This window comes from Onychomys torridus, chromosome 4 (genome assembly GCF_903995425.1).
Source record: "Onychomys torridus chromosome 4, mOncTor1.1, whole genome shotgun sequence".
NCBI classification, from domain to species: Eukaryota; Metazoa; Chordata; class Mammalia; order Rodentia; family Cricetidae; genus Onychomys; species Onychomys torridus.
In genome coordinates, this window is record NC_050446.1 from 137,172,362 (window position 1) to 137,199,970 (window position 27,609).

General features: G+C 45.5%; 1 protein-coding gene across 4 annotated transcripts in view; it reads right to left on the reverse strand.

Moving 5' to 3' along the window:
* The window catches only part of Zbtb46 (zinc finger and BTB domain containing 46), a 109,706-nt gene that overhangs the window by 50,890 nt on the left and 31,207 nt on the right, over window positions 1–27,609 (reverse strand). For 2 of the 4 annotated variants that reach the window (XM_036184730.1, XM_036184735.1), the window contains exon 1: window positions 26,529–26,719. The exons of 1 other annotated variant lie outside the window; for it this stretch is intronic. The gene's annotated coding sequence lies outside the window, so the exon portion shown is untranslated. Of the gene's footprint in view, window positions 1–26,110; window positions 26,133–26,528; window positions 26,720–27,609 lie in introns of those variants that run through there. One more of the 4 variants, XM_036184733.1, reaches the window with a different exon arrangement.

Genomic DNA, 27,609 nt, shown 5'->3' on the forward strand with positions numbered 1-27,609 from the left:
ATGATAATTCCTGTCCTGAAAACAAGAATCATAAATGATAATATTGAAAAAGCAATGCTTGTTTAATAAGGTATTAAAGCTTCACTTTCATGTACTCATAAAGGAATGTACCTCATGTTGGTAACTGGACTTTTTAATATAAGGGTCACTTAGGTGGTATTAGTTTTAAAAAGACATGAAGGGGTCATGGAGAGCAACTGAGACTTGGCACTGTGTGGCAGGACTGAAATTCCTAAAGAAGGCCCAGGAGAAGCTATTGGTAAAAATTCAGCCCAGTTGCAGTAAGAGTCCAAGAAAGTGTTATGAAGGTCTGGGGATGTGAAAGCTCAAGTAAGAGGCTCCAACTAAGTGTCATGTAAATGAAAGTGCTGAAGGAATAAGAAAGTGATTTAGGGTGATGGAAAATGTTTCACATTTTTTTCCCCTCTGTGCTATTGTTAAACCTATATTTAATGGTTCATCCAGACCACTCACATGGTAGGGTCTGGAGACTGCTCACCAGCATGTTGCCAAAAGGAGATACTTATCCCTGTAACACCTAAATCAACTTCTGAAACACCTGTCCCTGTTCTTTCTTCCTCTATGATCAAACTAGAGATGACTGTCCATGTTGGCTGGATGTAGGCTACTCTTAGTGGTCCTATAGGAGACAGGATGCAAATTCAGAAGGCATTCTACTTTTTATGTAGAATGGGTGATCTTTTATCCTAATTAAGGACCCCTGGAATCCCAAAAGGGAGACAGAGGTCATTGGTAAACTTTACTATAGCATTTATCACAGCCACCAATCAGGCATGTCTAAAATACAGAGGGTACACATACCACTCTCTTGACCCCTAGGTATACACACAGTAGAAGAAGTGTTTTAAAACTCCTCAAAGGTCCTTACATCCCTAATATCACCTCTTTTTGATGATATTAATCCCACCTCCCTGTCATACCATCTCTTATTTCAGATCTTAACCTCTGATATCAGCTATTGAATAACACTTTGCCTGACTGCTTTGAAGAATGCTGGTTGTGTGTTCCTCTTGGGTCAAACCACCATCTGTGGCCTCACCCATTGTCTTATTAAATTCTCTCACCTCAACACTTGTTAATTGCTCTGAGCCAAATATCACTACCACCCCTTATCTCTTCCACATCTCTCTCACACAGACTGCTCTAACGTCTCAGGAACACACTTTGTGCACACTCTGGAGTCTACAGATTGTGATAATACCCCAACCCTTACTTAGTACTACCACCCAGCTCCTATGTCCAAACATTCACAATGCCTTGATTATCTTTGGCAATCAAGTATACCACTGCCTACTTGCTAGGTGGTCTAGGACTTGTGCCTTAGTGTTCCTTTTTCCAAAGCTAGCGGGGGAACCTAGTCAGTGAGTTTATAGCAGCACAGCATGAGAAACAAGCAATTCAGGTCATACCCTTTCTAGCAGCCCTGGACATAAATGTAGATGTAACCGTCTTGTTAAATAAGAAACACAGAGCCAACTGCAGAGTTAAAAGCCAAGAGGTCAGAGCAATAGCTGAGAGCTGAAAACCTTACCCTTCACTGCTGCTCTGTCTTTCCTCTCTGGAAGAGGCCTACTTCCTGTGTCCTGTCTTTTATATAGACTTTCTGTTCTGCCTTTTCATTGGTTGTAAACCAGCCACATGACCTCCTCGTCACTTCCTGTCTGTACAGACCTCCAGGTCTTCTATGGTTGCTGTTGAGATTAAAGGCGTGTGCTATCACTGCCTATCCTCATGTTTAATATTGTGGCTATCCTGTTCTCTGACCCCGGATAAGTTTATTTCGGGGTACGAATTCACAAAAAAGCCTCTTGCCTGTGGCCTTGTGGGCCCCAGCTCAGGCCCGAGCTACACTCGGCCGATTGTGGTGGCGCACGCTGGCAGGATTTGCTGAAAGAGGCAGGGGCAGGAGGATCCCAAGTTTGAGGCTGGCCCAGGAGGCTTGCTAAGGAGAAGTTTCAGACCGGGACCCAGCCACAAACAATGGCGGTGGAACTATGGAGGCAGCAGGTGCTGCTCTGAGTTGCCAGCTCTTTCTCATTGTGTTGGTGACTTTGGTGATGCTGCTTCCTGAGACGAAGTGTTTACTACCGCTTGTTCAGAGAAGAATTGCCAGGACCATCATGTTACAAGAAAGCATCGACAAAGGTCAGTTTGGAAAAGTTTGGCAAGACAAATGGTGGGGAGAAATTGCTGTGAAGATAATCTCTTCTAGAGAAGAATGTTCATGGTTCCAAGAGACAGACATTTATCAGACTGTGTTTGTTCCAAACCACAGAGCAGGGAAAAAAAAAAAAAGAGTCTTCAGAGAATCATGACCATACCTAACAGTGACTTTGAAATCTTCAAAAGGATGATGGGACCCCGCAAAGATGATTCCACAAAGACTATGGTAAAGCCATAAAGCTAATTAACACCACGGAAAGATCAACTTTGGACTACAAACTGCTTAGGACAATTTGAGATGGCTAGCTGAGATGATCCAGCCTGATAGACTACTTGAACAAGGACTTGAAAATAGCCCTGCACTTTCTCATTATGCAGCAGCTGGACAAATGATACAGGACTTGACAATTAACCCAAAAATTTTCTTTTTGCCGGGCAGTGGTGGCGCACGCCTTTAATCCCAGCACTTGGGAGGCAGAGGCAGGCGGATCTCTGTAAGTTCCAGGCCAGCCTGGGCTACAGAGTTCCAGGAAAGGCGCAAAGCTACACAGGGAAACCCTGTCTCAAAAAACCAAAAAAAAAAAAAAAAAAAAATTATTTTCAGGATCTGCTAAAGATGTCTTCACCCCCAGAAAGCAGGAAGTAATTTTAAGAAAACTACGCCCATATTCCCAAGAGGAGGAGTGGGTGTGTTTTGGTTGTTCAATGGCTTATGGATAATTGTCATTGTTTACAATGTTTGGTTATAAGTTGTTAATTGTTAATGGTCAAGAAAAAAGCTGAACAAGGAGATTAGATTCAGAGTTTTTGTTTGAAGAAAAAAGAAGAAGAAAGAAAAAGAAAAAAAAGAGAATATAGATATGAGGTAGATCATAGAATCTACTCTGAGAAAAAAGATGAAGAAATAATAGGATAAACGGGCAGATGATTAAATCTACTGTAAAAAGAAAAAGGAGAAGATATAAAAATGATAAAAGGTAGATTACTGAATCTATTATAAAAAGAAAAAATACTTTTACAAAGGAACTACTTGTTTTAAATAGGATAAGCAATGAAAATTTTTTGTCTGAATTTATCAAATGTTACTGGACTGGACATTGTTATATATAATGGAGTTTTTCGCCAGAATCTGTCAAATGTTAATGGACTAGACATCAGTAATGTAATCTTGACTGTGTATATTGTATATACTTATAGGATATGATTTTTCTTGTATTAGTTATAACCTTTTTTAAATTTTTAGACAAAAACAGGGGAAATGTGATGGTAATTGTGTTCCCCAAAATAAACTTATCTGGGGTCAGAGAACAGGACGGCCACAATATTAAACATGAGGATAGGCAGTGGTAGCATACACCTTTAATTCTAGCATTCCAGAGACAGAAATACCTCTGGATCTCTGAGTTCAAGCCCATATTAGAAACAGCCAGGCATGGTGACACACACCTTTAATCCCAGAAATCCAGCCTTTAATCCCAGGGAGTGACAGCAGAAAGTAGAAAGATATATAAGGCATGAAGACCAGAAACTAGAAGCATTTGGCTGGTTCAGCATTTGGCTGGTTCAGCGTTTAGGCTTTGAGCAGCACAGTTCAGCTGAGAGTCATTGGGATGAGGACACAGAAGCTTGCAATCTGAGGAAGCAAGACTAGCTGAGGAACTGGCGAGACATTCTAAGATTCTTGCTATACATAATTGTTGGTGTCACCACTGGAGCAGCAGGATTGACTATCTCCCTGGCTATTTACCATTGGCTTTCTTCACAGTTCATCCAGGATCTTCAACAGGTGGCTCATACCATCCTATCCCTCCAGTGCCAAATAGACTTGCTGGCCACCGTAGCACTACAAATTGGTGAGGATTAGATTTATTAGCAGCAGAGATGTAGCCTTTGTCTCTTCCTCAGGGAGGAATGTTGCATCTATGTTAACCAATCAGGTATAATAAAAGATAAGATCTGACAACTTCAGACAGATCTTCAAAAATGTAAGAAACAGCTTGATGCCTCTAGCCAGTGGATCACCGATAGTCCAATATGGAACTGGATGCTACCCTTCTTAACCCCACTTCTCCTCCTTTTCTTAATCTTAATAGCTGCACTATGCCTTAGAAACTTCTTGTCTAGATTTCTTCAACAACAGATCCAGAAGATTTTTTTTTTTTTTTTTTTTTTGCCGGAGCTGAGGACCGAACCCAGGGCCTTGCACTGAGCTAAATCCCCAACCCCATAAAATATTTTATTTTATTTTTATGTGCATTTGTGTTTTTGCCATGGGTGTGGGGTCCCCTGAAACTGGAGTTATAGACAGGTGTGAGCTGCCATGTGGGTGCTGGGAATTGAACTCAGGTCTTCTGGAAGAAGAGTCAGCGCTCTTAACCACTGAGCCATCTCTCCAGCCCTCAGAAGATTTCTAACCACTCTTTTAACCAGTTACTATTACAGGATTACCATCCCCTAGCTACAGAGCTGGAGACCTGCAGCACCAGTTACACCCTGACAATGAAAATCAGGATTGTCCCAAAGACCTCAACACCCCCAATCAGCAAGAAGTAGTCTAATGATAATATTGTCCCACTTCCAATCCCCCGTTGTTTATAAATAAACAAAAAAGGGGAGGAATGGGGGGTTGGGGATTTAGCTCAGTGGAAGAGTGCTTGCCTTGCAGCTCTGGGGGGGAGACACCCTGACCCTGACTTGACCCCAGCACCAGGGCTTGAAATGGCCTCAATCCCTGAGCTTGCTCCAGAGTTACGTTGCAGAATCCCACCAATCCCTGAGCACAAAATGCCACCAAGCCCAAGAATCAGACCACAAAGATCCACCAATCCCAAGCCACCCTGGAAAGCTCTGCCACTGCCTACCCCCTATATGAGGTCTGTACCCAGTTTGCTGCTGTTTCTCATCCAGGGCAGCCACTCTCCTGGATTCTTCCTTCCCAATAAATCTATTTAGACCTAGTGTTTCTGCATATCCCAACATGCTGGTTCTATGTGCTTTCACACTCAGCACTGGAGACCTAGAGATTCAGTATCTCCAACTTCAAGTCGGCCCCTACTGGCTGAGCTCCAACAATGCATCAGAAGCCATAATTTCAGGCTCTTCTCCCTGAGCATATTCATGAAAAGTCTCTGTTGTTTTCAATGACACTTCATATGTGAACATTCCTCTCAAACATCAAACTCTTTGGCCATATTCAAACTTCACCTCACTTTTTTTTTTCTCACTTCTGAGAAGTGTAGTCTCTAGGACCAGCAAGAGCCACGGAGCCCTGGACTGGCTCAGTCCTCTCCACACACTGAGATATTTAGAGGGCTTATTTTTCTTCTGGAAACACGAGATGAAGCCGCAAGTGACATAGCATTGCTGCATAAAGTGAATTCTACACATTATCACTGCTCACAGTTGCGCTAAAAGAATTAGATGAGCACCAGGCATGACAGTAAATGCCTATAATCCTGTAACCCCAGTTAGTACTCAGGAGGCTGAGGCAAGATTCAAAACTTGAAACTAACCCAAGGGAGAGAGGGAGAGAGAAGGATAGAGAGAGGAAGAGAGGGAGGGGGAGGAGGGAGGAAGGGAGAGAGAATTAAATAAATTCCTGAGTGGAAGGAAATACTCCAAAATGACTAACATCATAAGACACTGAGACGGGGCCTCATCCACAGTTTCTCCTAGGAACAGAAACTAGTCCATTGCACAGTGGAGAACTTTGCAGCAAATGTGATCTGAAACAAACCTGTACCTGATGCCTGCCCACTCTTCTTCCCCATATGCCACTGGCCCCTCCTTGCTCTTTCTTCTTCCTCTTGGTGCTACCCTTTCTCAGTTCCCTCTGCTCTTCCTGAATTCTCATGCCTGGGCTACCTTGTTCCTCCCTTCTCAACCTGTCTTACATAATCCTCTCTAGGGGGTATATCCCACACAGACCACTTAGGTTGCTTCTCCTTTCTCATCATCTTACGATAGTATTAGGTAGAATTCTTTGGAATATTTCTTTCCAGTCAAGAGTTCATTTAATTTTCTTCCCTGACTTGCTTTAGCCCCCAGGCTCAGGTCCATTGAAGACCATCTGGCTGAGAGCAAGAGTGGAGCTCTAGGTCTCATCTGCACAATCCAGCTCCGACCAGGGACCCACAGCCCTAATGTTGCAGGTGAACCTGTAGCAGAACTAGATGGAAACCAAGACCATCCCATCTGCTAGGCCAACTCCAGCAAAGGCTAGAGCCAGCCTGAGAGAGGTCTAGACAGTACAGAGGTGAAAAGGATGCAGGAGAGACTAGAACTAGCTCTACAGCAGAAAGTGGTAGGTGGTTTTAGAAGACCCACCAAGGAGCCCCCACTGTGAGATTCATAACTTTGAATGGCCCTTCCAACTGTGACCCTCCCTGTGACTCCCACTAGTAGAGAGAACGGGGCTAAAGCAAAGGTCAGGTAGAACTGCCCCCATAGATCTCATGTGGGTCAGTGCATGTAAGAACAAGAAAGCTGCTTAGAGCCCTTGTCCCTGGATGGTTTAGAAGCACAGAAGTGGCAAAAATACACACCAGTCCAGAATGAGGACAAGGAGGACTGCAGTCAGCATGTTCTGGGAGATGAGAGAATTGGCCAGGTATCAAGGGTGGTTGGGGTTCTAGACTCAAGATGGGAATGTAGTTGAATGCTATCACTTCGAGGAAGATTGGAGCCATGGGAAGTCACTGGCCAACTCCATGAACATCCTCACTCAGGCTCTGATGCATGGAAAGGTGGCCCCAGAGATTAAGAAGGAAAAGCCTAAAACAGGCCCCTGTTCTTGCCACATTAACTAAGACCACACAGTGGGGATTGCAAGCTCTGTCCCTTTGGCTGAAAGGAAATTGTTATGGGGAAATTCCTTTGCTTTGTGCAATGGAAAAATAAGGTATTGAAGATGCCCCTTCTGTGAGCCACAGGATTCAAGTATCCCTTCTAGCCTAGAATCAGCCTTCTATAACTCTTCCTTTAGACCATACCTGAGTTCAAAGGCTCAACTATATCAGGTCTGCCAATGTACAAGGATAAGGATAGGACACATCTTCCAGTAGCCAGACACTGCCTTGTGTTTCAGGAAACCCTCGGGCGTGCCAACCACTCTGTCCTTAAGCAGACAGCACACCCAGTATGAATGATTCACTGTCTACCCTGCTCTGTCTTCTGCTGACACTAGTTACATTTCAGCCTGGGGATCATATCCTAACACCACACAGGCTCGTTCATACACTTAGGATTAAAAAAATAATAATAAAAAATAAAAACCCATATTACCTTCTTCACATTAAACCCGCAATACTAAAATCTTTCATTTTAGAATATTTCAAAACACTCAATTTTAGGTACTGATAAAAACAAAACAAGATGCCAAGTCTCTACACTAAGTATAAGAACTGAAGGTAGAAAATGCATAGCCACTGTGTAGTAGAATATTTTAAGGGGTGGTACTTTTGTTTATGTTGCATTTGTTTAACTCTGTGAAGCTGTGTTACTGTGTTACTCATGGTTTAATAAAGAACTGACTGGCCAATAGCAAGGCAGGAGAAAGGATGGTTGGGGCTGGCAGATAGAGAGAATATATAGAGGGGAAATCTGGAAAGAGGAACAGATGGAGAAGGAGCCGGAGAAGGAGCTAGAGAAGGGGAGGACTCCAGGGCCAGCCGGCCACCCAGCTACACAGCCACCTAGCCACCAAGGAGTAAGAGACAAAGAGAGGCATTTAGGAGTAGAAAGGGAAAAGCCTAGAGGCAAAAGATAGTTAGGATAAGTTAACAAAAGCTGGCTAGAAACTAAGCCAAGCTAAGGCTGGGCATTCATAATTAAGAATAAGCTTCGGTGTGTGATTTATTTGGCAGCTGGGTGGAGGGCTCCCCAAACAAGTAAAAACAATACCACTGTGTGGCTAGGAGGCCTGGGGAAGCAGTGCCCTGGTCCCACACAAGGCAAAGGAGTCAAGACAATTGGTTATACTGTTTTGAGAGCACATCTGTTGTTGTCATGGTTTAAATCCTGTCTAAAAGGTTTACTCAAATCAACCACTGATACCTAAGAATGGGGCCTTATTTGGGAAGAGAGTTTTGTATACTTGACCAAACTAAGATGTTGTGGGATAATGCTTTTGTACACTGGTTTAATAACACACTGATTGGCCAGTAGCTGGAAGGCAGGAAGTATAGGTGGGGTAAGCTGTAGTAGAAATCTTAAGTCTTATTAATCAAAAACAAACCTGGCCAGGCGTTGGTGGCGCATGCCTTTAATCCCAGCACTTGGGAGGCAGAGGCAGGTGGATCTCTGTGAGTTCAAGGCCAGCCTGGTCTACAAAGCGAGTTCCAGGAAAGGCGCAAAGCTACACAGAGAAACCATGTCTCAAAAAAAAAAAAAAAAAAAAAAAAAAAATCAAACCTGAGGCCAGTTATTGGGGTGAATGCTGGAAGATCAGAGAAGTAGAACAAGCCACAGCTACCTCACCTTGCTAATTCCTCAGGTGATTCTGTTTCCTCAGGCTGGAAGCCTCTGAGTCCTCATCCAGAATGGGTCTCAGCTGAACTGCTGCTAGAAGCCTAAAAACTTAACCAAGCCAAATGCTGAACCAGCCAAATGATTCTAGTTTCTGGTCTTCACGCCTTATATAATCTTTCCCTTTCTGCCCCCACTCCCTGGGATTAAAGGCTCGCTTTCTGGGATTAAAGGCTTGTGTCACCATGCCTGGCTAGTTCCAATGTGGCTTTGAACTCACAGAGATCCGCCTGGCTCTGCCTCCCAAGTGCTGGGATTAAAGGTGTGCACCTACCACCGCCCAGCTTCTGCTATGGCTTGCTCTGACCCATTTTCTAGACACCATTTTTGGCTCTGTATCTAGTGGCTGTCTGTTCTCTGATCCCAGATAAATATATTAAGGTACACAATATTTTGGGGAACACAATACCACCACAATAAGCAGACAAGGAGAATTCTGGGAAGAGGAAGGCTGAGTCAGGAGATGCCAGCCCACTGTCCAAGGAGCAGCAAGTAATGGCACACAGGTAAAGCCATGGAACACATGAAGACATATAGATGAACAGAAATGGGCTGAGTTTAAGTACAGAGCTAGTCAGTAGTAAACCTGAGCTAATGGCAGAGCAGTTTTAATTAATATAAGTCTCTGTATATTTACTTGGGTCTGAGCAGCTGTGGACTAGTTTGGACATAGGAAAACTTTCAACTACACCAATCAGATGTGACTAGTATCCTTAGAAAAGGGAAACTCAAAACACAGATGCACAGGAGGAAGGATGCGTTGCAAACCACAGGGGCAGGGACCTCAGAAGGAATATTCCAGTCACACTCTAACTTTGGCCCTCTGGCTACCAGAACCAGTCAAGAGTAAAATCCTACTGGAAGCCCCTAGTTTGTGACACAAACTACAGAGTGATTTTATTAGAAAGAAAGCTGATCAGAGCCAGACACTGTGACACACACCTAAAAATCCTAGCAGTTGGGGGGTGGAAGCAGGAAGATCATGAATTCCAATCTAGGTTAGGCTTCATAGTAAGGTTCTGATAGTATATGTATTTCAATAGAATACCTGTCTCAAATGCACTCATACCCACAATCTTTAAAAATGACAAAAAAAAAAGTATATGGCAGCCACTTAACAAGATGAAATTAGTTTAACAAGGTGAAAAGCCCATTTTCATATAGCTAAATTCTGTGGCTTGGAATAGTGACTTGAGCTCCTGGCCACTCAGACTCAAACAGGATTTAGGAGAAAGTTGGGCACATTCTAGGATCAATGTGCTTGCAAGTGAGTAGTGAGGTCTTCTAGTTGAGACTTCTCACTTCTTTCTTAGAAGCCACACTAGCTGAGAGTGTAGCTGGGTTGGGAGAGTGTTTGCACAGCATGCAGGAAGCCCTGGGTTTGGTTCCCAGTCCCACACAAACAAGCACAGTGTCATACACTGTGATTGCAGCCCTTGGGAGAGGCAGACAGATAAGAAATTCATGATTATCTTTATCTATACATTAAATTCAAGGCCAGCCTAGGCTACATGACACTCTTTCTAAAAACAAAAACAAAAACAAAAAAACAATTTGGATTTATCATCACATAGGTGATAGTTCAAAGAATCCATATGAGCCACCACATGTGGTGGGTATTATATTCCCTGAAATATTGTGTGTTCCCCAAAATAAACAATCTGGGGTCAGAGAACAGACAGCCACTAGAACAAAGCCAAAAATGGTGGCTAGAAAATGGGTCAGAGCTAACTATAGCAGAAGTTGGGTGGTAGTGGTACACACCTTTAATCCCAGCACTCAGGAGGCAGAACCAGGTGGATCTCTGTGAGTTCGAGGCCAGCCTGGTCTACAAAGTGAGATCCAGGACAGGCACCGAAACACCACAGAGAAACCCTGTCTTGAAAAAACAAAACAAAACAAAAACAATTTGGATTTATCATCACATAGGTGATAGTTCAAAGAATCCATATGAGCCACCACATGTGGTGGGTATTATATTCCCTGAAATATTGTGTGTTCCCCAAAATAAACATATCTGGGGTCAGAGAACAGACAGCCACTAGAACAAAGCCAAAAATGGTGGCTAGAAAATGGGTCAGAGCTAACTATAGCAGAAGTTGGGTGGTAGTGGTACACACCTTTAATCCCAGCACTTGGGAGGCAGAGCTATCCGGATCTCTAAATTCAAGGCCACTTTAGAAACAGCTAAGCATGGTGACCCACACCTTTAATCCCAGAAACCCAACCTTTAATCCCAGAGAATGGGGGCAGAAAGAGAAAGGTATATAAGGCGTGAAGACCAGAAGAAACTAGAGCAATTAGAGTAAAGCATGTAGTTAGTTAAGCATTTGGTTGGTTAAGCGTTCAGGCTTTGGAGCAGAACAGTTCAGCTGAGATTCATGTGGAGGAGGACTCAGAAGCTTCCAGCCTGAGGAAACAGGATCACCTGAGGAACTGACAAGGTGAGGAAACTGTGGCTTGTTCTGCTTCTCTGATCTTCAGCATTCACCCCAATAGCTGGCCTCAGGTTTGATTTCATTAACAAGTACTTTTAAGATTCATGCCACAACCACAACAAAAGGCAAAAGTGTGCTGCGTCTTGATCTTTTGGCTAAAGTATAAATGGCACACATATCTTTAAAAGTAGGACCAGGGCAAAAAGATGGTTCAATGGTAAAGATGCTTGCCACCAAGCTTGCCACCCAAGTTCTATCCCTGAGACTTACATGGTACAAGAAGAGAGCTGAATCCCTCAAGTTGTCCTCTGGCCTTTGCAGGTGCACACATGCACACATACATACATACACAGAGAAGGGAAGGAAAGGACAGGGGGATGAAGGAAGGAGAGGAGAGGAGGGGAGAGGAGAGAGAAATTCAGCTGGGGGTAAGGAAATGACTCAGTAGGTAAAAGCACTTGCCATGCAAGCTTAAGGACCTGAGTTCAAACTTCCAGAACCCATGTAAAAAGCTGGGCATGCCTGCACATGCCTGCAACCCCAATGCTGTGTAAGACTTAGAGGAGGACCACTGAAGTTTGCTGGCCACTAGTGTAGCTCCAGGTTCAGTAAGAGCTCCTTTCTCCATTGAACAAGGCAGAGAATGATAGAGCAGAATACTGGACAGCCTCCTCTGGCTTCTATGCATGCACATATACCATATACTCAAGTAAATTTAAAACTTTTAAAACACATGAAATTGGAATTCAGGTGAAAATGTCATTATTACACATCATCAGAAGGACCTGCCTATAAAGGTGAGTTTGAACTTCCAGTTCCCCTTCGGTACTACTCTAGCCCAGGACACTAGATTATGAACCCCACACAGAGAACACCACAGGACAGATTCCTCAACAACAAAGAGGGAATCTTCCCAGAAAAAAAAAAAAAAAAAAAAGTTCAGAGGTCCTACTCCACCATGAGATAGTCTAGAAAACAGGGACCCAACCTGGGCATGCTCAACGTAGGGCAAGTGGGTTTCTGGGTGTGTTGCTATGCTAGCCCTACAGGGTAAAGTGCTCAAAGACAAACCTGAATGTCTGAGATTTGCTTTCAATTATTCAAGAAAAAAAAAGAGAGAGAGAGAGAGGGAGGTAAGTGAGACAAGCAGAATCCCAGGAATCACTGCAGTCGGTGACAGGGACATGTTTTCTAAGTTTGTGTGCATTCAAAACATCTAAAGTGCCAGGTGGTGGTGGTGCCTTTAATCCTAGCACTTGGGAGGCAAAAGCAGGTGAATTTCTGAGTTCAAGGCCAGCCTGGTCTACAGAGCTAGTTTCAGGACAGCCAGAACTACACAAAGAAACCCTGTCTGGAAACAAACAAAACAAAAATCCAGGCATCGGTGGCACATGCCTTTAATCCCAGCACCCCGGAGACAGAGCCAGGTGCATCTCTGTGAGTCCAAGGCCAGCCTGGTCTATAGAGTGAGATCCATAAAAGGCACCAAAACTACACAGAGAAACCCTGTCTTGAAAAACCAAAACCAAAAAGACAACAAAAAAAATCTAAAGCTTTAAAATTATATATTTATGCAGGGTGAGCACTACGCCATGGCATGGGTATAGAGGTCAGAGGACAACTTACTGTTGTCCTGGTTCTCTCCTTCCTTCCACCGTGTGGGATCTGGGAATCAAACTCAAGTCCTCAAGCTTGGCAGCTAGCAACTGTATCAATTCAGTCATCTGGCCAGGCTATTTAAAATTATTTTTTAATACAATTAAGGTAAAAGCAAATGTCACTTCTACAAAATTGGAAAAGTATGTAATCAAGTGATAATAGCAAATATGTCAGACTCTTTCTAACCTGGTACCCTACTCTACAAATGTTTCTATTTTCTAGCCGTCTTATCCCCCTGGAAGATTTACTTATATCTGCAGAAGGACCTACCTTGCTTGGTCCCTCACCTCAAGCCAGGGCCACACTCAAAGTGACCCACAGAGATAGCAACTCCCATCTCTCAGTCCAAGAAGTGCTGCAAGATGAACCGTAAGAATCCATTTTAGACAAGCCACAATCTCACAGCTGACCATGGCTACTGCAGGTACCTTGGAATGACCCCCTGGAATGTTCTTTTTAAATTCTTTATATAGAGTCAGTTCTCTCCTACTTTTGCATGGGTTTCATGAACACAAGTACCTACATGCCTCCTACAGTTTCAAGGATGGAACTCAGGTTGGCAGACTCACACAGGAAACATTCTTAACTGCTGAGCCATCTCTCCAGTTCCATTCCTTACTCTTTCTCTTTTTAAAGACAGTGTAGCCAGGCGTTGGTGGTGCATGTCTTTAATCCCAGGATTTGGGAAGTAGAGACAGGCAGATCTCTGTGAGTTCCAAGGCCAACCTGGTCTACAGAGCAAGTTCTAGGAAAGCTAGAGCTGTTACACAGAGAAACTTTGTCTCAAACAAAAACAAACAAACAAAAAGACACATAGCCTAGGCTAACCCCAAACTTACTATATAGCTATAGATGATTTCTAAACCTCCTATCTTCATCTCCTAAGAGCTGAGATTATAGGTGTGTGATACCACAACTGGTTTATTGTTTATTTGGTTTTGTTGTTGTTTTCATTTGAGTTAGGGCCTCACGATTAACTCTCTGGCTGGCCTAGAACACATTGTGTAGACCACAATGGCCTAGAACTCTCAGAGATCAGCCTGCCTCTGCCTCCGCCTCCCAGGTGCTTGGATTAAAGGCATGTTACAACACTGTACTGGCTGGTTTTGTGTGTCAACTTGACACAGCTAGAGTCATCAGAGAGGAAAGAGCCTCAGTTGAAGAAATGCCTCCTTGAGATCTGGCTGCAGGGAATTTTCTCATTCAGTGATCGATGGGGTATCATCCAGCCCATGGTGGTAGTGCCATCCCTGGGCAGGTAATCCTGGGCTCTATAAGAAGGTAGGCTGCCTGGGCAGTGGTGGCGCACGCCTGTAATCCCAGCACTCGGGAGGCAGAGGCAGGAGGATCTCTGTGAGTTCGAGGCCAGCCTGGGCTACCAAGTGAGTTCCAGGAAAGGCACAAAGCTACACAGGTAAACCCTATCTCAACCCCCCCCCCCAAGAAAGAAGAAGGTAGGCTAAGGGCTGAAGAGATGGCTCAGCCGTTAAAGGCTAGGCTCACAACCAAAAATATAAGAAGGTGGGCTGAGCAGGTCAGGGGAAGAAAGCCAGTAAGCAGGTCCCCTCCATAGCCTCTGCATCAGTTTCTGCCTCTGGGATCCTGGCCTGGTTTGAGTTCTTGTCCTGAATTCCTTCAGTGATGAACAGTGATGCTGAAATGTAAGCCTAATAAACCCTTTTTCCCCAACTTGCTTTTTGGCCATGGTGTTTCATCACAATAGAAACCCTAACTAAGACAAATACCCAGCCCACCACAACTGGTTTGATGGGGTGTTGGGGATCAAATACAGGTCTTTATGTATATTAGGCAAGTACTTTACCAACTAAGCTATATCTGTAACTCTGGAAAGCTCTTTTTTTTTTTTTTTTTTTTTTTTTTTTGAGACAAGGTTTCTCTGTGTAGCTTTGCACCTTTCCTGGAACTCACTCTGTAGCCCAGGCTGGCCTCGAACTCACTGAGATCCACCTGGCTCTGCCTCCCAAGGACTAGGATTAAAAGCGTGCACCACCACCTCCTGGCTCTGGAAAGCTCTTTATATCCATCTGTACCTCAAAGCTGAGTGTCAGACCCATCACACAACAAAATTATTTAATGTTTCTATATCACAAACCAAATCTTTCCAAGTTTCCATAACTATACTTCAAGATTTGCTCCTTGTTTCCAGGGAAAATATTTAAAATGCCATTTTGGGGTTGGGGCCCTGTTCAGTCTCAGAACACTTGTCTAGCATGTCAAGGCCCTGGGTTTGATCTCTACCATACACATTCCCACAAAATGCTTTTCTGAAAGAGGCTGAAAGGAATTATCTACTGCCCAAGGAAGAGAAATAGCCAGGAACCTAATATGATCTGGTGGCAGAGATGGGAACAAATGTGGTAGCACGACAAACATGGGGACCCAAATCCTGCTTTGGATGGGGGCGCATGCACAGTCTCAATAGCTCAGCTGCCTCCAGTTGCCTCCCAGTACTCTGGGCTCCACTTCTACTCACCACATCAAGAATGTCAGTCTCATGCCTCCTTGTTCCTTCTTCTGTTTTATCTCCCTCCAGGGTTCTGTCTCTAAAAGAGATACCCCAATCTGTCTTTACATCATTGCTACCCTCACCACAGTGTCTGGTTCACTGTTCACTGAGAATCCCCAAGCTGAAAACTCTGCTTGCCTCAGGCTTGGGGCACGTGCAGGTTTACAGTACATATCAGCTGATTTGCTGCTTCCTTGCCATCTCTGTTGTAAATAACAATACCATCAAGGATATTACGGTTGAGGAAGGTGACAGGTAGTAATGCTTGGAGAGGCCTTGACAATGCTAGACTGAGCAAAATCTATGTGGGAAAGTATCAGAGCTGAACAGGTCTGGGAGCTCTGACCTCCAGTAGTTTTAAATATGACCTCATTTGGAAAAATGGTTTCTGTAGGCATGGTCAAGTTGAGATAAGCTCCTCATACAGTAGAGTAGATCTAAACCACTATGACGGGTGTCCTTGTGAACAGACACACAATGGGGAAAGTCACGTGAAGATGAAGTCAGAGAATGGAGAAATGAGTCTATGAAGGAAGAACAGCTACCAACATCTGATACTGGGAGAAACAAGAACTCTCCTGGGCCACAGTGGAAGGAACTTGATGACACTTTGATCTTGGACTTCTGGCTTCCAAAACACCAAATAAATAAATAAATATAATTTTTTTTGAGCTGAGGATCGAACCCAGGGCCTTGCGCAAAAGCGCTCTACCACTGAGCTAAATCCCCAACCCCCCCCCCATTTTTTAAAAGATTTATTTATTTATTATGTATACAGAAGAGGGTGCCAGATCTCATTACAGATGGTTGTGAGTCACCATGTGGGTGCTGGGAATTGAACTCAGGACCTCTGAAAGAGCAGTCGGTGCTCTTAACCTCTGAGCCATCTCTCCAGCCTAATAAATACAATTTTTAAAAGTATATGTGAAGTACCTTGTAGCTGCTCTTTTTGCATCTTTCCTGGATCTCACTCAGTAGACCAGGCTGGCCTTGAACTCACAGAGATCCACCTGCCTCTGCCTCCCGAGTGCTGGGATTAAAGGCATGCACACCACCGCCAGGCTGTAGCTGCTCTTAAGCAGTACTGAAAGCTAAATGGGCACCCATACACACGCCCCACCCCAAACACACGGCACCCACACACATGGTCATCATTGCCCCTTCCCCGTGTTGTTCCCCCCCCACACACACACACACGCTCCCCACACACGGCACCCACACATACAGCACACACACATTCACACAGCGCACGCGCGCGCGCACACACACACACACACACACACACACACACACACACACAGTGCTCTTATACACGGCACCTGTACACACTGCACCCACACACATGGCACATGTACACATGGCATCCACACTCACGGCACCCACACACAACACCCACACATATAGTACCCACACACACAGCACCCGCACACACGGCACACACATACACACATGGCACCGTACACATGGCGCACACACACACACACACACACACACACACACACTGCACTCATATACATGGCACATACACACACACACACACACACACACACACACACACACACACACACGACACCCCACCTTCCACAGACTGAGATGGTGTGAGCAATCTTCATGTGGGACCCACATGGCCTCAACCACCAAGTTCTCATTGAGCAGTTTTGTAGTAAGGCTGGAAAGTATGTCCTTATAAAGCTCTGCAAAGAGTCTAGGTTCAGTGATACAGTACAGGTTAACTTCTGACTTCCACATACACCTGCAAACAAGTGTGCACACACACACACACATTTTTAAAAAAAAGCAATGCTGGCAGGGGTGGCGCATGCCTTTAATCCCAGCACTCGAGAGGCAGAAGCAGGCAGATCTCTATGAGTTCAAGGCCAGCCTGGTCTACAGACTGAGTTCCAGGACAGCCAAAGCTATGCAAAAAAACACTATCTTGGTGGGGAGGAGAGGATTATCTAATTGTTGAGTGTCATTAATCTCAACTCTTTCATTTGTTTCAGGTAGGAGCATTCCTATCATTTAATAAGCACTGTGTTTTTAAATGTCCTGACTCTCTTAGGTCCCCTCCAGAATCACACAAGTGGATTCAGGGTTAGTTATCCCAGGAAACAGTATCTTCATATTACTCCAGGTTCTCAGAACACAAGACCATGGGGTGGCTTGCCCAAGTCATACTGCCCAGGAAAATCTCTCAGTGAGCACAGCAAGAGCCAAAAACTCTAACTTTCTCTTCTGAAAAGTTTCTATGGAAGTTTCTATACTCAACTCCAATGTACAGAGAATTCTCAGTGCTGTTAACATTGAAGAATAGATGAAGAAAGCTGACCCACTGGAACATATGAGAAGTGCTGGGGGGTTGGGGATTTAGCTCAGTGGTAGAGCGCTTGCCTAGCAAGTGCAAGGCCCTGGGTTCGGTCCTCAGCTCCGGCAAAAGAAAAAAAAAGAGAAGTGCTGGGAAGTTGACACCCTTACACAGAGCAGCTGCCATAATGGTTCTGGTAAGTAAAGGCAGCCAGGAAGGAGGGGCACTTCATGTTGAGCACCTCCCAGCTGCAGTCCAATGTCCTGAAGTAACCCCCAAACATTTGCTAGGGTGCAACTGTTTCCTGTGGGATATAGATCCTGTGGGGATTTGTTGAAAGCCTTGGAAACATCCCCAGAGCTGACATGTGCAAGTATGAAAAACAAGTCTGAGGGAGGTAGTGCCTTCTGAGGCCCAATGAGGAGAATACAGAAGACTAGGTTTACAAGCCTTTGGGTTATCTGATTGGCCACAGGACCAGGCTCAGCCATACATCAGGACTGGCAGCTTCTTCATACTCGCATGCTGGATTTGAAAACATGTTTTCAGGAACAAGTATCAGTCAATGAAGGAAAACAGAATGACACTCAGCATCCACACTCTGAGTGTTCAGAATTCACACACTGTACACACATCTTCAAAATATACATATAGCATCTACATATCCACACAAAGCATCAATACAGGGCACACAAAGTACTTATCATACTGCACACATAGCTGCCACACAGTGCATGCAGAGTACCCATACTTTGAACTCATAGTACTCATATGTTGCACACACAGCACTCACAAAGCACGCATACCACATACCATCCATAGAAGCACATCACACTAACAGTCACATGTTGCACTCACACAGCACCCACACTCTGAACTCGTATTATCAATACACTGCACACAGTGCCCACACTCTGAACTTATATCACCAAGGCACTGTACACACAGCACTCAATAAACTACAAACAATGAAAATACACTGTATTCATAGTACCTACATGCTACATGCACAGTAGCCACAGAAATGCAGCCTACTAAGAGCATCAATTTATGAAGAAGGAGAAAGACAGTATTCCAGGACACTTCATTTATGATCATATGTTCCCCATAATACTTTTTTTCCTTTCTGTATCTTCTTGTCCTCTGTCCCAGTATCTTTCTGACCTTTGGTGCCTTGGCATTCTGGGCACTTGATCTCTGTGACCATCCCTTTTTCTGTGGATATGAGGAAATGCTGGCCAAGGAATGGTTACTATGAATGACAAAGTTGCATCTGAAAAAAGAGATCTTGAATGCAGTAGAGGCTTAGGTGACCCAAGGCTTCCTCATGACCAGACACTCAGTGTGGAGTATTAGGCAGGTGTTTTGACTTCCTGGAAGAGTACAACCATATACATAAAGTCCAAGCATCAGGATCACCTTGAGGTTGGGCAGGTACCCTTGAAATATAAGAAAATATAAGTATTTAGAAGGTCACAGATTTTGCTTAAAATTGGAAAATGAAGAATGCCAGGTATACCAGCAAATCATTCCCAGTTTGTCCTCATCTTTAAATGAAGATGAGTAATTTCTTCTTTCAGAAATTCCCAAACTGGCTTTGAACTTCCTAAATAAAAGCATACTGCCACACACAGGCTTCAGTGCTTTAAATGGGATAGAATGAGAACACAGAACAGACCTATTTTGAGCACCAAGACTGTGGACCATTTTCTTTTTACAACTCATTTTCAATGGATATATGGTGGAGACAGTCCAGTATCAAGCCGGACCTGAACCTCCTGGGATGACCATCCTGAGATCTCAGGGACTGGAGGACACTCAGCAACCACAACCCCACTGAAATTGTACACACCAAAGTTTTGTGCAAAAAAACCTGGAGACTATTTTGCTGTAAGCAATCCAACCCCTCACCTTTGTTCCTCCAAGACTGATGTCCCCACTCTACCCAGCTGCCCTGGTAATGTGAACAGTTTGTTTTCTGGTTCTGTCACTATTGTCTTTACACCCCCCCCCCCAGGTGCTGGGGATGAAACCCAAGGCCTCACAAATAGTAGGCAGGTACTCTACTGTTGAGCTACACCCCCAGTCCTTAACTCCATTTTTATTTTCATGTATTTATTTAGTGTATGAGTGAGCACTACAGCACACATGTGGCATTTAAAGGACAGTCTTCAGGAGTCAGTTTTCTTCTCCTACCTTGTAGATCTGGAGATTTCAACACACGTGGATGAGATGGGCAGCAAATGCCTTTACCCACCAAACTATCTCATCAACAACTCACTCCATTTCTTAACCTCTACTGAGCAGGTGCCTGTGGTTGACTATCAACTAAAGATGATTCTAGAAAATCTGTTGTCTGGCTGTGAGCCCACAGCCCACAAATCTGACAGTTCTTCAGAATTCTCCAGAACTCAACAGTATATCATCTGTGTAACTCTTGGTGGGATTATTTCAAGAAATTCAGGGAAGTAGTCACTGCAGATAGGTAGATGCCATGTCTGGGTAAATTACTGTTCTCCTACCAATTCAGAGCTATTGCTCTGCTCTCCAAGCCCCAGTAGATATGTACAAGTGAACATTAAGAGTAGAAAATAGGGGTTGGGGATTTAGCTCAGTGGTAGAGCGCTTGCCTAGCAAGCACAAGGCCCTGGGTTCGATCCTCAGCTCTGGCAAAAAAAAAAAAAAAAAAAAAAAGTTAAAAAAATATCTGGAGCTGGAAAGATAGCTTAGTGGTTAAGAGCACTTGCTGCCCTTCCTGAAGGCCTGAGTTCAGTTTCCAGCATCCACACTGAGAACAACCACTTCTAACTCCAGCTCCAGGGGATCTGATGCCCTCCTCTGGCCACCTCCACTCACACAGCAGACAGGTAGGAAGAAACTCTATTGTCTTCTGTCTTCTCTCTCTCTCTCTCTCTCTCTCTCTCTCTCTCTCTCTCTCTCTCACACACACACACACACACACACACACACACACACACACACAAATAGATAAATGTAAAACTTAAAAAAAAAAAAAGAATGGACAATTATCAAAGACTGTAGGTTAAACTTCCAGTTCTCTAAGTGTCCTACACTAAAACAACCTGTTCACAAGCAAGGGGGTCGTGTCACCCAAGTATCCACTTTTCATAGAGACAGCTCTTAGACATATTGGGCTAGGGGTTACAGCTCAGTGGTAGAATAAGTAGAAGGCCTTGAGTCAAATACCCAGCACCATCACCACCACCAAAACCAAAACTAAACTAAATCCCACACAATTATCAGTCTTAAACCCTCGGTATGTGTCCAAAATACAAAAGCAACTTTCTCTGAACCTCTAGAGTCAGGGATAGACCATATATTAGTAAAGAGTAACATTTTGTATTAAGTTCAAGAAATGGTACTTCCTTCAGAATTATTGGAGGAGGATATGAATCAATGAAGGAAACAAAAATGACTTAAAAATATCTACCTCATGCAAGTAGCAATATTATCTCAACTTTTGCATAAATTAAGTCACACACTTCCCTTTTTTTTTAAAGATAGGATTTCCTAGCCAGGCAGTGGTGGTGCACACCTTTAATCCCAGCACTAGGGAAGACAGAGCCAGGCGGATCTTTGTGAGTTCGAGGCCAGCCGGGTCTACAGAGCAAGATCCAGGAAAGGTGCAAAGCTACCTTTTTCGAAACCCTGTCTCGAAAAACCAAAAAAAAAAAAAAATAGGATTTCCCTATGTAACTTTAGCTAGCCTAGAAATTATGTTAAATAGGCTGGCTTCAAACTCACAGTTTGCCTGCCTCTGCCTCCTAAGTGCAGGGCTTAAAGGCACATGCCACCATGTCTGCTTAAATTAAGAGAATTTTAAAATTTTTTTATGTGCATGGGTGTATTTTCCTGCACCACTGTATGTGCACCACTTTCATGGCCAGAAGAGGAACTTTGATCTCCTGGAACTGAACAGATTATTGTGAACCATCATGTGGACCCTGGGAATCAAACCTATCAAACCTGGGTCCTCTGAAATAGGCAACAGTGCTCTTAACCACTAAGCACGAGCCATCTCCCCAGCCCCCTTAAGATACCTTTTTTTTTGTTTTGTTTTTTTGGGGTTCTCTGTATAGCTTTGGAGCCTGTGCTGGAACTCACTCTGTAGACCAGGCTAACCTCAAACTCACAGAGATCTGCTTGCTTTTGCCTCCAGAGTGTTGGGATTAAAGGCAAGCTTCACCACCACCCGGCAAGATATCTTTTAAAATACATCATTCATGTGAATTTATGCATCTTTCCTATTTTGTGGGCAACTGAAATGACAACCAAAAGTTGGAACTGCTAGCAGAAAATGTAGAAGAGCTCAGTATACCACTGGGCACCCGCAAACACAGCAACTAAATAACTGCAGAACAGTGTCCCTGCTTCTTCCCATGCAGACCCCCAGGGAGGGGCTGTGTGCTGAAGACAAGCTATAAAAGGTACAATATGAACTTAGCCATGTCTCATGCCCATCATGACTACCTTTCTGTCCCAGATCTGCCAGCTCTCACCAGCAATCCAATATCCACGAAGCAGAGGGAGACATAGCTAACTGGGTGCCAGCTCTGAATGAATGCTGAAAGCCATTTCCTCCGGTTACCTGTAGAAACTCCAAGACTGGTCCTCATCTTGCCTATATTCTCTGAGATGCTTCTCACCTGCATTTATTGTCATATCAATTGTGTCCCCAGACTGACCTAAGGTTTGGTCCATAGCAGGTTCTAAATTCTAAAAACAGTCAAAAGAAACCTTGGGGACAGACATGATGGTGTGTATATCTCTGATCCCAGCATTCAGAATACAGAAGGATCTTGAGTTCCAGACCAGTATGGGCTACATAGCAAGACCATGTCTCAAAAACTGAAGAGAGAGAAAAAACAAAAACAAAAAAAAGGAAGCAAGGAAGGAAAGCCAGAATGTCTGCTACACAACTCAGAAAGCACATCTGTCAAAACACAAAAAGCTCAATGTGTGCTGAGCTGAAAAAACATACTGATGCTTCCCAGCTTGCTACTCTGATAACTAGGTTAGTAATTTTTTTTAATCCAAATTGTTTTTAAAATACTTAGTTGCTTGGTGGTGGTGGCACATAAATTTAATCCCAGTGCTACATAGAGAAACCTTGTTTTAAAAAAATAAATGAATAAAAATAAAATTCTTAGTAATTTAAAAATATAAATCAAAGCTAAATGTCACTGATGAAACTCTGAAATTCAATTAGTCAACATAAAATCTTATATAAGTCATACTTAGGTCAAATTTGACTTATTTTGCTTTCCTTTCAGTCAGTTCATAGAATAACCTGTCAGAAAGTGTTTTCTCTTTCCTACCAACAAGCAATACCATTAGGCACACACTAGTAAAGCAAAGCACAGCCTGAGGGAAATAAAAAGGTAGCTAAGCAATTATTAGCAGAAAACCCAAGCTTCATGGTGTACATACACCTTTGATCTGGAATACACATGATGTAGGAGGCAAAAGGATCAGGAGTTTAAGAGCATCCTCAGCTACATAGTGGGTTTGAGGCCAGCCTGGACCACGTGTAACTCTGTCTCAAAACAAAACAAAAAGGATAAACAGAAAAGACTGGGTATGGTGGTACCCAGCTGTAATTCTAGCACTTAAACTAAGAGAATATTGCCTCAAATTTGAGGCCAACCTAAGCTACATACAAAGTTTGAAGCCAGCCTGGGCTAAAGAGTAAAATCCTGGAGCTGGGGATTTAGCTCAGTGGTAGAGTGCTTGCCTAGCAAGCACAAGGCCCTGGGTTTGGTCCTCAGCTCTGGGAAAAAAAAAAAAAAAAAGAGTAAAATCCTATCTCAAAAAAATAAGAGGAGGAGAAAGGGAGAAAAGAAAAGAGCTAATCCTCTACCAACTCCATATTCTCAGAGCTCAGCTCTCACGACAAGTTCAAGACGAGAACTGGTCAGGCTGAAGACAGAGCAGCAACAAGACAAGAAAACCGTAACTGAAACAAGTTGGCAGTGTTTCAAGACTTGTCTTTTGGTCTTAATAGAACATTTCCCTTATCTGTTTATTCTTAGGGGTTAGGCCACTCAGCAAACTCTAGGAACAAATATTTCCTCCCACTCCCAGTCAGGGGACAGAGTCAAAGGCAATTTCTAAATTCTTTGTTTTGTTTTCTTTTTTGTTGTTGTTGTTTTTGTTCTTGTTTTTGTTTTTGAAGACAGGGTCTCTTTGTGTACCCCTGGCTGTCCCAGAACTCACTCTGTAGACCAGGCTGGCTTCAAACTTAGAGATTCACCTACCTCTGCCTCCCAAGTGCTGGGATTAAAGGCCTCCACCACCACTGCCCCAGCTTCAAAGGGAAATTCTTAACAATACACCCATCACGCCAGAGAATTTAAGTAAGAATATGTCTTTAGAGCAGAATAAAAAGCTTACTTTAAAAAAAAAAAATGAGAAGGAAAACAAAAAACACAAAACATGAAGCTCCTAAAACAGGCTGTAAAGGCAGGTGCTAGGACCCTGGTGTGTAAATTAAATGGAGACAGTTGTTTCTAAAATTTTCTTCTCACAGCTAAGAGGGTGTCTAAGCACAGAAAGTGACTGACTACACTGTGAGGAATTAGCTCAAGTATTTTTCTGCCCTATGCACTAAATGGGCCTCTTCAGTTCTCAGAGGCTGGTCTAAGACCTCATGAAGTACAGTACAGCAGCTGATCAGTGCCCCAGAAACCAGACCACAGGGACAGAGTGGCCCAATTTTCCTTAATTTGAAAACTCCTATGCAAGGAGAAAGTTGGGAAGTTCACTGTTAAAATATATTTAATTTAGTAGTATTTGTAAATAAGACATCTTCAGCAGTAACAGACATCTCATGCTTTCAGGCATTTTCTATTAATCTTTGAAGCATTTTCTCCATTTCTTGATATGCATTTCTGGTTTCTCTGTTACTAAGTGACCAAGGAGCATCGGAAGTTATAGAGAAGTGGACAGGACTGGCCTGACCCTGGCATAGCTGATGCAGGGTACTGAGTGTCACCAGTGGCCCTGGTAACAGCTGACAAGTCAGAAAGAGATGAGATTGGGGTCTGGGCACAGTACAACTTTACATTTACATAAAGCAATGGAACATGAATAGAATTGTCTAAGCAAAGCAAATTTTTTACATTCAAGGTAGTGTCAGTGAGAAGCTTAAATGTCCTCAGGCAGGCCTGAGGTGAGACTGGATTTTGAATTTCTAGAAACCCAAAGTGAATTCTTTCTACTATTCTAAAGAGAAAACTGGCAATAACCCCCAACGTGGTTTCACCTTCAGAAAAAAAATTAAAGAACAATTACAAGGTTTTCAAAGATAATACTAAACTTCTATCTGCAATAACTTCTTCGTAAGAACCACTATCACCTGCTTAATCTTTTCTTCAGTAATATGGGAGATGTATTCTAAACATTTCAGTTCAAAGTACCTAATGTCACAAAAGATACCAAAAAGGAGGAATCCTACTATAATAAACTTTGTTTCATTATTCTCATGGAAACCCTTCCATAAATTTCCTTTTGGTTAGCAAACTACTCTCTTGCCGAGTGGAAACACTGCCTTGCACAGGCAAGACTAGGATTAGCAAGAGCGGAATTCGCGAATCTGCACTCAAATGGGAAGTTAGCCTAGAGGATGGATCCAATCCCACGTTCTACAAGCAAGACAATGCACCCGCCGGAGTGCTCCGTGCACAGGTGTCAGTGCCGAGACAGTTCACTAAACCCATTTTCTAATTAGCCTTTCTTTAAACGTGCTGATAACAATCTTGCCACTGTAACCTTCTCTTAATGCACGCTGAGATTGTAGCGTTGAGAGCAGGAGGAAATTCATTGAGAATTTCAGTCAAACTTTCTTCTGTTTATATTTCTTTGGATTAGAAATTATCTGTCCGTCCCATTTAGCTTGTTCCCGGGCTCCCGGATTCAGTCCTATTGTGTATGGCTGGTTCCGCCTACTAATAGCGAAATCGCTAGCCATACCAGGGAATCCCCCAACTAGCCAGAACCCTCTCCATGGTGCAGAAAATTCCGGTTTTACCTTCGGAATTGAGTTGTCGGACACTGACTTTTGCTAACCTGTGAAACTGACAGGTCTATTTACTGGGAAACAAAGACGCGACTCATAGCGGACCGGGTTCCCCTGCGCGCCCTGTGCGCTCCGAGCGCTGCATCTCATCTGCGCTCCCTTCTCCACCGCACCAGGAGGGCCCTGCACCCTAGTTCGGCCCATGATTAAAATGGAAATCTAAAACGACCGGCGTCTGGCTTCTAGGGAGACAATGACCCCCAAGACCCCCAGAGCCCACGTCCCACAGTTCTGACTCTTGGCAAACTCGGCGCGGGCGGGTCCGGGTGCGGCTCCGCTGCGCGGGCGGGGACGCACAGGGCGGCGCGGGCGGGGGGCGCAGGGACGCCCCCGGGCTGCCTCCTGGGGCCAGGCGTTGACGCAGCAGAAATTACCAGCTGAAAAATTCCCCTTTCGGAGGTGACGAAGAAGGACCCCGGCGGTTGCGGTGGCTGCCGGAGGTGCCAGGGGCCAAGGGGTCGGGCAGCTCCGCACCGCGGCCGCCTCTGCGATCAGCCCCGCGGGGAATCTGCCGCGCCGCCCCGCCCACGCCCCTGGGGCCGTGGCCCCACGGGCCTGGGTCTCCGTCCGCGTTGTCCCCGGGCGCCATCGCCCCCAGGAGGGCGCCCCCGCCAGGCGGGACGGGGCGGGGCCGGTGGCAGGGCGGGGGCGCGCCCTGGCTCACAGCAGCCAGAGCTGCAGCTGCCCGGCCCCCGCCCCGGCCCAGGCTCCGGCTCCGGCCAGGGCTTCGGCCCCGGCCCCGGCGTGGTGTGCCAGCCCGGCCGCGCGGACAATGAAGCTGGCGCAGCTTACCTGTGACCCCATGGGGCGCCGGCGCGGGCGGGCGCCGTGGCCGCGGACCGGCGATCGCGCGGTCACCAGCGAGCTCTACGTCTGGGAGGGTCCGAGCTGCGCGCTCGCCCGGGTGGCTCGGTCCGCCCGCCCGTCCGTTCGTCCGTCCGTCAGGCCGGCGCGCGCCCCCGAGCTGCTCCAGCCCCGCGGCCCCCGCGCGCCCCGCCCGCGGACCCTGACCCCGCCCCCGGCGCGCGCCCGGACGCCGCTGATTGGCCCACGCTGCGCCCTGGCCTCGGCCACCGCCCCAGCCCCGCCCCCGCCCCCGCCTGCCGGCCCCGCCCCCCCGCTCCGGCGGCAAGGCGCAGCGGACTGGCCGGGGCCGAGTAGCCTCCGGTGCTCCGGCGGCCCACCCCCCCCCCCCGCGGGGCCGGACAGCGGAAGTGCGGGCTGGAGCTCGCTGGGCATTGTGGGAAGCCCCCTCCCATGGGCTTGCGAGTGGCAAGGATTGGGGTCCGTGGGTCCGACGCTCTCGCCCTGCGGGATCACGCAGACGGAGACCACCTGATGGGAGAGATGGGATGGACAAGGGCACCGCAGCAGGGTCGGGTTGGCGCACCCCGCGTCGTCTGAGCGCCTGTCCCTGGGGATGCACGAGACCCAGGGTCATGGCTGTCTCCGAACCCCGAGGAGCCGTCGCCGTACGCGCGTCTCCCAAACTTAGCGACTTCCAGGCGCGCCATGGCGGTTCCGCGGGGCTCATGCTGAGCGGAGAAAACGCGCTCTAGGGGCGCGGTGCCCAGAAGAAGCTGGTCACTGTGCACCCCCGCCATCCGGGGACCTGGGCGCTCTCCCAGAGAAGCGCGCGTTGAGAAGCGGGCCACGTGGCGGTGCCTGCAAACGGTACTCATATTTGGCCAACTAGAAGCATTGGCTGCTGCACGTCGGTCTTGTCATCCAGCTGCTGGTGAGGGCGTGGGGCTCAGACAAGAGGCAAGAACCCTGTCTTGGCCAGCAGCTCCCAGCCAGTGATCGCAACTCGATTTCCGTATAGCTAGGGATGGGTCTCTACACCCCGCCCCCAGTGGTGCGGTGCAGCGCG